Source organism: Ostrinia furnacalis, unplaced genomic scaffold (genome assembly GCF_004193835.3).
Source record: "Ostrinia furnacalis isolate ACB-3 unplaced genomic scaffold, ASM419383v2 OfSCF0216, whole genome shotgun sequence".
Classification (NCBI taxonomy): domain Eukaryota; kingdom Metazoa; phylum Arthropoda; class Insecta; order Lepidoptera; family Crambidae; genus Ostrinia; species Ostrinia furnacalis.
In genome coordinates this window covers 811,503-824,191 of record NW_021130455.1, presented here as the reverse complement: position 1 = coordinate 824,191, position 12,689 = coordinate 811,503, and the positions used below count along the sequence as shown (strand labels likewise).

General features: G+C 37.3%; 1 protein-coding gene across 2 annotated transcripts in view; it reads right to left on the bottom strand.

Moving 5' to 3' along the window:
* Positions 1 to 7,448, bottom strand: part of brat (tripartite motif-containing protein brain tumor) — a 192,728-nt gene extending 185,280 nt beyond the window's left edge. For both annotated transcript variants that reach the window (XM_028310338.1, XM_028310330.1), the window contains exons 1-2: positions 7,283 to 7,448; positions 6,990 to 7,091 (exon numbers count right to left, since the gene is read on the bottom strand). The gene's annotated coding sequence lies outside the window, so the exon portion shown is untranslated. The remainder of the gene's footprint in view (positions 1 to 6,989; positions 7,092 to 7,282) is intronic.
* Between the last annotated feature and the right edge of the window lie 5,241 nt (positions 7,449 to 12,689).

The following is a 12,689-nucleotide window of genomic DNA, read 5'->3' as shown; positions in this document are numbered from 1 at the left end:
ACAGTAACATTCCCTCAGGACAAACTTGGCCTTCACTGTATAATAAGTTATGTATTTACAAAAAAAAAGTATTTAAGTATGTTTATATCCGTTGTCTAGTACCCATAGTACAAGCTTTGCTTAGTTTGGGACTAGAAGCGCAGTGTAAAATGTCTAAGGATATTTACATATAAGGAAGGATATTTACTGGTAAGGTTTTTATTACCGGACAATCTGTAGATCTTAGACAGGAGTTTCTATGATGAGACCGGGAGGTGGGATGGGAATAGTCCCGTAAAATTCCCACTTCATTTTTTTTCTTACAAAGAAATCGCAACAAACAAGCAAAGACATCAAAATCCTTGCAATCAACAACCCCATCTGGATGATACACGAACGAAACATAAAAACGTTTAATGACGTACGATAAAACTTCCCTCCTAAATTGAGAGATGGCAACGTTTTATTGTTGAGAATACGAGTTCGGTACGTACGAGTCTACCCGAGTTATAACCGATGCAGTTTAAATGCCAAAAGATTTACAGCAGAAACATGAGAAATATGAACAATTAACTGACCTGGTGAACTTCGTACTCGTACCGCTTATGTTCATTAGGGATAATGTAAAATTCTAATGGCGAAATATTTTTTCATTTCAGTCCAGTAGTAGGTCAGTAACAAACAATCAAATCTTTCTTCTTTAGGTATAATATTAGTGAGATTATTGAATAAGTAAAAGAAACCATTCCAATAAGTAGTAACATCAGTAATGTAGGCGGAACTACAAGGTTATGTCCATCAAGGGCAAGAAATCCTATTTTAGTTCTAATCGAAAAATATGATATTTACTTTTGTTGATCATTGATATTGATTGTTTCTTAATATTTAGTTAGTGGCACTGTCATCAGTACGACTGTATGAATATTATGACGACAGCACATCAATCTAAACATGGTTGTACCTTATGTAGTAAATAATAAGGGCTGGTTTACAGCAAAAATGTGCTGTAACTGTTGGACTATACAATCATGGCTAGATTCGTGCCAACTAGCCACTCTTCCGTTTTCCGCGTAAAAATATAAGCCAATGTCATTGCCGTTCTCTTTAACAAGGTTGATGTTGCGGACACTTCTTGAAATCGGACACACGCTTAAACGTCCAACTTAAAAATAATGCGGTTAATTTAATTTAACCCACATACTATTCGGCTAAATTGTATGATCTCATCTCAAGGTTTTCATCGAATTCAGTTCAATTTGTAAATACATAACACTGTATCAAGGCTAGAACGCAACCGCTGAAAACTATTTTAAATTCCACGCAAACATATTATGGCATTAATAATGAGTGGATGTATAAAAACTAACATAAATTATTCAGCTTGTATAAAATCTAAGTATGGATTTAAAAGTCTGCCAAGGATCTGAGAGGAGGAAATTGTTGCTAAGTAGGTACTCAGTACAAAGATACATTGTTTTTTAATAATTTCAAAATGAAACGAATGCAAATGCTTGTGTCAAGTCAAGGAGACATAAAAATAGCAATCTAAAAATATTTCCATTCAAGAACAAACAGTAGTTAGAACTCTTACAGGTGATTTCTTAGAAAACAATTACAAAAAAGTTGTTGTAACAGGAAAAATACGTCAAAATTTTCGCGGGGCTAGTCGTGTAATATTTTGTAAACTAATAACGTATGTAGTTGTAACCATTAAGTACATGTGAGTATTCTAATTGAGTTACATTTCGCACAATGCGATCTCTAATTTGTCCGGTACGTGTCTCTGAGTCACGTTTTCTCATCTGTGACGTTGTTTTTCCTGTCGCCGCGGACGACCGTGACATTTGGTGGTATGACCGATTGGACGGCCTTCGCGGCGCGCGGTCAACAACTCTGCCTGCGCGCGAGTCGGTACAATACCTTACGCCGTATTTTCACTGCCCGAACGCACGCCATCTCACTCCCACTCGAATTAAAACATCTCGATATCTCGCTCACCAAACGCACTTCACATCGAAACAAAAACGCCGATCAAATATCAGATTCCGAAGAAAAAATACTCTTAATGTAGGTATGTTTTAAACTAATTACTGACAATAGCGTTCTGGCATTCGAGGCACAGGAAGCGTATCTACGAACAGATCAACGATAATGCGAGACGAAACAATTTGTAGCTTGTAAAACAATAGCGCATTTTTTTTGTAAAAAAAAAACGTTTTATATACGTATTTTAATTGTATCGGGTGATGCATGATGTCAGACCCGAAAATACTTTGATAATAATCATAAAGCAGCCATTGATATTTGGAAATTTATTAACAAAATGCGTCGTCCTAACGAGCTTCAGAAGACATTAGACGTTTTATTGGGCGTGTAAAATTGAAATTTGTGTTCCATATTTGAGTGCTACATTACGGCCTTATTAATGACTTTTGAAGTTCGGCCACACACGACAGCACATTAGGGATCATTTGCCACGGATCTAAGCCACTTAGCCGCAAACGCTGCGTTTAGTTAAACACTAAGAAAGGTCATAAAACACTCACGGAAGCATTCAAGGAAATGCACCATTCACAACAATATAAACAAGGTTAGAACGAGTGAAGGTGATTCGCGTGATTAAAGAAATATCTTTCATTGCTAAGCCATGTTTAGATCTAGTGGCTAATGCGCCATAGCTGCGGGATGACTTACACGTACCTGTTCATCATTTTGAGTCATTAACAAACATATTTGAGCCCACACGTTTGGAGCTAAAAGGCTTATGTCACTAATGGTTATCACACTAAAAATGGTAATTATTTCGACCATTATGAGATTCGACGCGGTGGGTCCAAGACAATGAGGTCGTGAGCCAGCCGACTATCGTCAGAAGAATAATACTTTTAGATGATTTAACAGACAAGCCTCGACGTAACATATAGAGAAACGACGCGCGTTGAATTTAAATATTAAAGCCGTTGTAAAAGGGTCTTAGGCAAATTGAATTCGTGGCATACGTCATGTTTACATTAAAAACACGCCAAGGGAAAAAACTAAAATTTGGCAATGTTCCCTAAAATAAAATTGGATGAGGGAAACGCTCTTGTTACAATGGAAATTTAAAAAGCGCTTTTGAGTTTAATCTTAATACGGTTTTAGTTATGGCACTGTTTTGCGACATGGAAGTGGGTACATGAGGAAAACATGCGTCGCATTCGGATCAATTTCCAGTTATGTTCGGTTTCGGTGCGGACACTTTGTGTCAGTCATTACACTCAAGAGGCACCAGCGAAACATTCAACAAAGGACGATGACTAATTTTACTCGCAAGTTATGAGTCAACGCGCTAGTACTAAATCGGTCCAAACGAGCCATAAGCCTGAGAACCGAGTTGCGTGGCGTTACGCTTCTTGAACAAAGAAAAAAGGGGATGTAAAGACACGGCCAATGACTATACTAGTCTCTGAGAATATGTCTGCCCACTATAATTTGAGTTACCCATCCTCGCTGGGGTTCGGCGGATGCTCGACATAGAGGGAGTGGAAAGGTGAGCGCGGGGGTCTCGGTTCACTGGTGCCAGTTACGTAACAAATCAAAAGAGGGAAGGTGCGTAGAAAAAGTGTTTCTTTGGTGACTGATGACTACGATTCCCATGTCTTTTTGAACGATTAGTCCGTAATTAGTCGGCCGTAATAAAGATCGCATTGGTTTTTTATGAAATGAGAACGGGCAATGGAGGCGTGTAGGTGAAAAGTTAACGCCAGGGCACCGATGTTATTTATTCGATCGTAAAACGCGAGACCAGCTGAGATGTTATGACATCAGACAATTAAATGAAATTACCAACCCACTTTTATGTCTACGTGTGGCGTTGGGGCATCATGAAGTTTAACTATTTGGAAATGTTACAACGATATTATCAAATTGTAATTTACTCGCTGTTGTTGATAACATAAGAGTGTTAATTCTTAAACCGATACAAGATCGTGTTTATGTAACAAGTAAGCAAATAATGTAAGTAATTAACATGTAATTGACTAAGTAATCCTATTTAGAGAACCTAATCTCATAATAATGGTCCGTTGAAAGAGTCTTAGAAAATTAATTGCGACTATAATTAAATCGCCAGTTAATGTAGGTCCAATTTAATGCTATCAGGAAAATTAGTGGGAAATAAATCCGTTGGCATGGCAACGCCATTACGCAGTCACACTCTCCGACCCTCGGCTGGTTAAAATTGAATGATTGCCTTTAATTGTACAGCTCCGGAGCTTTTTCGAAAGGCCCGAGGATGTGGTTTAACCGCCACATGTCGCAAAGGGAAATATCGGTTGAGTTCACGCACTGTGACAATTTTTTTATGACCTGCGAAGTGTTGGTTTTGCTAGAGCATTGCGTGGCTGTAGTGAACAGATATTCAGGGGTAGCGGGTTCGATTCCCCAACGATGCAAAATATTTTGTGCATGAGCTTAAATATGTATAACTTCTTGTTGTTTTCTATGTTATACTAATATTTTGTAATTCAAAAAGTATTTATTTAATAATATTTAAGTTTGTATTGTTTGGTTTTATTTTATTATTAATTGCAGCACTGGATTCTATTTTTCCTAGTACTTACCTACTTAATAAACAGAACTGACGTTTAATTTTATTTCGTTCAATTTATTTATTGGAATTCAATTGCTTGTTCGCTGTTAATAATAATAAAAGTTGTTTTTTACATCAATAATTGACAAACTGAAAAAGAGTATAATAATTCAATTGCTAGTTAATTTAAAAATATAAACTTTTTTTTAATAGGTAGGTAATTTTGAAATGAACCTATGTTGAATTTTACTAAACTTCAGGTGTAGGTAAGTAAACAAAGGCCAAATGCCCTTCTAAACAGTTGAAGTTACCTACAATCACGTAAGCTGCAAACTTTATTTACTACCCTTAGGCTGGATTTCACCATGTTACTTTAACTTAAACAAACGTCAAAAATCTGTCAGACTCCATACAAAAAACACCGGTTATCGTTAAAGTTAGATGGTGCAACTCAGTCTAAATGTTCATTAAACCCCTTAATAAATGGTTTAACTGAATATTTTTAACTTCCTACGAACTTCAGCTTAATCAATCAAGTCCGTGACAAGGAATTAGCATTTCATTAAACTGTTTGGCACCAAGTTCTTGGACTAAAGGATATTTGTCGTTTATCCTTATCTAATGTAGGCAGATGAGAGGGACCGCAGATGGGTAGTCTCAAGTTACGAAAGTGGCTGGCATAGTTTTATTCCAGTATTTGAACTTCAAACCGTTTACTTGTTATTATTTCATAAAAACGTAGCTCATCCCATAAGATGTTTATATTTACTTGTAAGAAAAAGCAGTTAACACAATCCTATCGCCGTCCTTTTCATACCCTAAGGATGCGACGAAGACAACATAAGAAGGTTCGAGAACTAAGGTTCAATACCTCTAAAGAATTTTGAATTTTATCTCGTAAGTTTAATAATCTTCATAATAGGAATATTCCATACATCGAAAACGCATAATGAATTTAAATTGAAGCGAATTATTATTTTATTGTTAATAATAGCAAATAATTGCCTATAAATACATGTTATGTATTTTGTAGTTATTGTTATTCACGCGAAATTGAACCCTGGGTTAAAGCCGTAACGCGTTAATTTTATATTGTTTTTATGTTATAATAATGCAATGCTTAAGTAAGTTACATCGCAATTATCCACTCGGATGATTTCGATTCTTTTGCCGAATGAACTTTGATAACAATTAATGATGACAGTGTTACCAGCTTCAAAAATAATAATGTTATTAATAGAGGAATGGACAGACTTAGGAGTCTTTAAACAACAGTAAGTTTTGGTATAAAAATATGTAGGTAGGNTGTAGGTACCTATGTCTTTTAGAACAATATTGTGGTTGTTCGCTGCTTTTCAGAGGCAGCGGGTTCGATTTCCGAACAATGCAAAATATTGTGTGCATGAGCAACAATGATAATATTTGTTGTTGTTTTCTATGTAATAATATTTTGTAAGCCAAATGTCCTTTAATGTCCTAGGTAGGTATAAAAACTTTTTCTTTGTTTTTAATAAAAACAGCAATATACTCGTACAGATAATGCCATTAAATAGATTGGTTAGATACCTAGTTTTTAATCCAATTTTGTTGTTGTCTAAAGAGATTAGACACGTCTTTTGTTTATTTCTATCAAACAAGAAAACAAAAACTACCTATCTTAGATTATTGTAAAAAGTAAGAACCGAAAATGTCTTGTGAAGATAACGCTAGGTAAAAAGTAACTTGTAGGTGTTATTAACTATTTATTTTGTTTAAGCATTTAACATGTCTTACACAATGCACCGTGCAAGAGGTTAATAAATGCATTATTTCCTAACAAAGGCTGACTGGTATTCGTGCCTAGGTCTTAACATGACATTAATAACAACATCTGAGGAAAACTTTACGGTAATTCACGGAAATAACCCACTCTATTATTTATAGAATTAATAAACACATCTGTGAAACAAAAGGATCTCTAAATGACCTACAATAACGACTGTTACAATTCCTTCAGTTCAAATCGAGAACCAGTCGGCCAAGACATTCAAATGGCCACGAGCAACAAGTAACCGACTTTAACTATCAAAATGCCGAAGAAAAGGTTACGAATTATGTAAGCCAGAGCACAGTTCACAGCTCGATACACAACACAATGCCTTAATTGCATACGAGAACGCCATTATGCAACTATCGTTAGACAAGAGTTGCACAAAAAATTAGACCTTACATACTTACTACGCTCTATTGAGGTCGTTGACCCAAATACGGATATCTACGCGCTCGGATTTGCAAACGCTTATTCATGCAAAAGCGTTAATTCGATTTTCAAATCGATACAACGCCGGCAACGATTTAAATCACAAAACTACGATGTTATTTTAAAAACCGTGACCCTGTTCGAATTTTAAAAACTGAAGGTACACTTGAACCAATGTGTAAGTTCAAATATTGTACGTACCTGTAGATACAAGCTGAATGAAGCACGATCGTTCACCTTTAGACAATGTAAACCTTTGTTTCCACACAAGTCAACGTCTCCCAATCAATCCCAACAGTTAATCTGGAAATAGAAACGACTTATTAAATGTGGGTGCCGGTAAATGAATCATACGACTACCCGTATTTAAACCCCGTATACCGAGGGGAGAGAAAAAAAAAGAAACACAACATGTCTACACCATTAATATAACTACAGACGTAAACAATGAACATGTGTGGTGCGCAGCGGGCGCGACTTCAAAGGATACGCACCGTTCACGTTAGAAAAAAGCACATCCACAGTTTTTGTCCACACGTAAAATTTTATAGCACAGTGGGTGATCGCCGGTTGCTCCGGAATGAAACTATTTTTCCGATCGAATCGCAACGGGCGGCGAACGTCCGTCCACTGAGACGGTCGGCGCGAGACTGGCGAGAGTAGCGCCCTCTGGCCCGCGCCCCGCGCGCCTGTGTGCGTCCCTCTTGTGTGTGAGTGCGCGGCCTCCCTACGCCCCGTTCCTTTTATTTATTTTCAAATATGGGGTGTATAAATTTTACGGTGCATTCGTCAGTTACGATGACACGTCGCCGCTCCCGCTTGTACTTAGAAACACGAGCATAAAGGCGGTTTTTAAACGGATACGTCTTTTAAACGGCCGTGAACCGCGCAGCGGCGGCGGTCATTGCCACGGACATCGATATAAAAATATTCACGTCACAAAATAGGTACGTCTGTTACGTTTAATTCTTTAAGTTTTTAATTAAATTATGGACGAAACTATTACCTACTCGATGAGAGAGTTCCTTGACAATGACATACATAAAAATGTTATGAGGAGGCGTAATTAAATTAGTGCGTTCCTAAATAGATTTTGTTTGTTTTGTCGTCTTATTTTGTTGGTCTTTAAGTCGACATTCGCGAAGCAAGTTGCGTACAGTTTTGAAGTTAATAATGACCAAAAATAAATGGGGACGGGAGAAGGGCCATGATTATTTCTGTCAAACAAGGTCGTGTCTGAGCGCGGTGCATCAAGTTAAGAATTGTTAAGATTTCATTCCGTCTTTTCAAAATTCGAACGACAAGTTTTTAAAAATGAACGTATTTTTTTTCATTTCCGTATCACATTTATTTTATGGCTAACATGTAATTTTATTGTCTGTGCCAAGTTAATTTTTCGAGAAGTATTTATGTAGTTGAACTGTACCACCTACCTGTAACTCAATAATACCAAATGTTCATAAAATATTATAAAATTAATTATATTTCATTTAAAATTTTAGATAGGTAGGTACTCCATATAAGATTTAAACTAAATAAACACAAAAAAAACATAACATATGATTTTATTAAGGTCAGTCAATAACGAATCACTGACAATGTTTGCCCGCGGCTAGATCCAAACCCTCGACCCTCACCTCCAAACCAGAACGATTCACTAGGTCAAGTAGGTCGGGCGGACAATGACAAAATGTGTTTTACAATTTAGATTTGAGAATTGAATTTATAAAAACAAATAAGTAGTAACTTACACCTACGCTTGGTTAACTAAAAGCAGAACATAAAATTTTAATGATGCATTTACTAAGTTTACTATGGGTTCATTGAAGTTCGGGTCTTTAAAAATAAACCAACGGGTTTTAAAACTAGCATAGTTCAGGCAGTCAGTTGTATAATAAGTGCATTTAAAAAATATAGGTAGGTATAGGATTAAAACTTAAAATGGGTACTCGATTTTGGATGAATTTCTTCTGTGTTCGTCAGACCATTTGCCCCTTGCGGTTTTCAAACTGCCAACCTCTCTGGCTTCGTAGTCGTACATCAAAACGCGAATGTTTTATTAACCAGACTGTTATCATAAAAGCGAAAGAGCCAATGTTTTCGTTTCGTTCGTGACACAAAAGTCCCTTCGATTCCCGAACAAAGTCCTAACTGCTTTGTTACCATGAATAGGGACTCCATTATATTCCTGAAAGGTCGTTGGATTGGTTTATAAATTGACACTGTAAACACACCGTGTGTGGTCTTAGGCTATTGCCCTTCTTGCCGAGAGCGTCCTAATACAGAAAAGTTCAGTAAACATTTCTGGGATGATCTCCCGGACTAGGATGCGCGCCGCGATAAGTTTGTATCACGCCATTTTATCGTTTTCACGCGATAAGCCCATACTTTTGTCGTCTAAAATCATCGATGAGATTTTATCACGGCGCGCATCGCAGCCCGGCTGGTTCCGAATAATGCCGATATTTCAGGCCAATTGAGTAGGTTTCCTGGGAAATATTGGGGAATATACGTTGATGTCCCGGAGTTGTAAATACCGGAGATTTCTGGGAATGTCATAGGAATAAGTAGGGCACATTTTCTTTGACACATAGGAGAAGAATGTCTACAAAAAAAAGGTAACACGTAGGATACAGGAGGCCTTAAAAAAGACACAAGATTAGTAGGTACTTACTTACACGCGCGTCGAACGCTAGTTTAAAGTTACTTCTAGCTCATTTTGCTTTGCTTTGCTTTGCTTTTTGTGTGCTTTTATAAGGGAAATCAAATGTATTTTTTATTACTTAGGTATTTTATTTAAAACATTGTTTACAGTTTTTATCTGCAATGAGCTGATGCACACAAAACTCATGGTACCTACTGTTATTGTGTTAGTTGTGCTTCAAGTTGCAGCAAGAGGAAGTTTTATTTTTGACACGGACTGTGTGGTTTAGGTAAAGAATTAGTGAACTGACGATTGACAACTTTATGGAAGTGTAATTAGAATTAACATAATAGGTATTATCTCTTGGGTTTTGTTGATGCATTTCGGTGGCTTGTTCTAGTGGTACATACTGACTGGACTATATTATGCTAGAGGTCACGGGTTCGATTCCCGCACGTAAACATTTTACGTTGCATCCTTTCACTATCTATTAGACTTTCTGTAGCATAGGATATACAATTATACATACGCGACTTGTACCATTTAAAACTAAATTCAAATCGTTCATCAATCAGCTAAGTGATCTCCTGATTTGGGATATTATGACTAAAACGTATCAAATAAATGGATAAATAAATGTCGATTCCGTTCATTCATATTATCACACAGCATAATTTATACGTTCGTCACATTTTGCGGTATCATGGTTAGAATGAAAATCGAATATTTCCATTGATTAATATTACAACTGTTTCCGCGAAAAGGTTAATTATTAGTATTTACCGGTATTACCGGTAACGCTTCCAAAATACATGTATTGAGCTTTGACCAGCGAAATTATTGCTCACTAGCTTTTGCCCGTCGTGGCTGCACCCGCTTGAATTTCGGTAGACAGAAAAGGGAAGGGGGATCCCTTCAAAAAATTGGGATAAGTGGAAGCGGTTCCCCCTTCCAAACCCGGGATAAAAACTATTTTAGGTTATTCCCTAGGTCTTACTCTTAATCTGTTTACCAAAGATCGAAATCGGTCCTATGGTTTAAGCGGGAAATGGTTACATTCAGACAAGAGCTACATTCGCATTTGTAATATAAGTACATATTAGTAGTATGTAGTTCGTTCCAACGAAAGGACATTGACTGCTGGACAATGGCCACAAGAATTTCCGCAACGACCGGTCTTGCACTGCCCGCATTCAGGTGCTACCCGCGACCTTCACTAGATCGTCGGTCCATCGAGTGGAAAGCCTGCCTACACTCGTCTTCCGGCTCTAAAGCCTTGATCACACGTACCGAGCAAACGGGCGAGACAGTGCTCTCGGCCGAGTACTCGGTGTGTATGAACATTACGCCGAGTGCTCGGCGGAGCGCTCGAGTATGTGACTCGCTCACCCAACTGTCTCGACCGAGTAAACATTTTTTACTGTCTCGCCCGTTTACTCGGTACGTGTGGTCAAGGCTTTAGACTCGCTCCAACAATCTTTTAAATTTTAAACAAATGAATGTAGCTTCTCATCAATTCTCATTCCACAGTAGCTTTAATAAACCCTTTAGTCCACGACCTGTAAATCATTGTAAAAGTCCCCCACATTACTTTGTGGTGCAGTGTAAAGTTACTTTACGGTGCCCCCAGGCGTGCAGTAAAGACCTAGGATAGATTAGTGGTGAGGCAAGGTGACAGTTATCGATGAATCCCTCTATCGATATCGGCAGTTCCGGAAAGCTTATTCTCTTTGGGGGTGTGTCGTGCGCGTCGTGTATTGTAGGCTGATAGTTTCATTTGTGAAATAATGGATAGAAATCTTAATTGATGTTATAATGTATGAAGATAATAATAAGAGCATCTAGCAAGAATCCTTTATGTTTTATTAATTATTTCCTTACTAGCTTTCCGCTCGCGGCTTCGCCCGCGTGGAATTTTGTCTGTCACAGAAAAACTTTATCGCGGGCGTCCCTGTTCCAAAAACCGGGATGTCCTTTCCCGGAACTCAAACGATATCTGTGCCAAATTTCATCAAAATCGGTTCAGTGGTTTAGGCGTGAAAGCAAGACAGACAGACAGACAGACAGAGTTACTTTCGCATTTATAATATTAGTATAGATAGTATAGATTCGTGTTAGACGATCCATGTAGATTGATGTGATAAGTTCTATACACTCTCTCCGCGTCAAACTTCACGCTTCTATTTAAACAGATGTTTCTAATCAAATTCGTTATAATTAATAGTCAAACGTAAGACATTATCATCACAGATGATTTATTCTAAACGTCTATAGCATTGCAAATGCAAGAATTTCAATAATTTTAACACAAATATTTAAAAAAAAATACTTACATTAACATACTTACCTCATCATCATCATAATCTCAGCCATAGGACGTCCACTGCTGAACATAGGCCTCCCCCAATGCTTTCCATGTTACCCGGTTGGTAGCGGCCTGCCTCGTACCTACTTAGACCTAATTTTTAAACAATTCTCTAAAAAGTCAAGTCACATCACTAGACGAAATAGACAGAGGACATACATATACTACGTAGGTGTCAGAGGCGACAGTGTCTGGCCGGTAGATTTACTGCCTACACCCTCCCTTGAGTGGCCAGCGCGATGTTTTAGAAAGTGCAAACTCGATTTTCAGTTCGGAGTAATCGAGAGGACTTGAGGTATAATGCAGCTACTGTATTTTCCCGCGATTTTTAGCTTTTCTCCACTCATTAGGTAATATGGAATTGACGGCGAATTGCGATTTTCTAAGGCTGGATTGCACCATCTTAATTTAACAGTAACTATAACAATAACCGGTGCTTTTTGTATGGAATTTGACAGATTTTTGACGTTTGTGAAAGTTAAAGTAAGATGGTGCAACTCAGCCTATGAAATGAACACAAATGTATCTTTTACTTTAACAAAGGATATTGTAGATATATTATGGTGTTTTTTAATATAAGATTTTAAACTTTCGCGACGTTTATTAATGAGTTACATTATGATGTTTTTATTGTTTGAAGTTTACTTGCATCTACGTAATCATAGTAGGTAGAAACTGCGTTTTTGGTACAAAAGTCATGTATTTTGTCATTGCACGACTGTTAACTTGCAACTACGTAATAATAATAGGTAACTGCGTTTTTGGTACAAAAAAAGCATGTATTTTTTCATAGCGCGACTATTATTTGTATTGCGCAGTAGGTAGGTAAATTTATTCCACGCTACTAGAAAAGACTTCATCCTTTTAAACAAAAAAACACATTTTTGAGTTG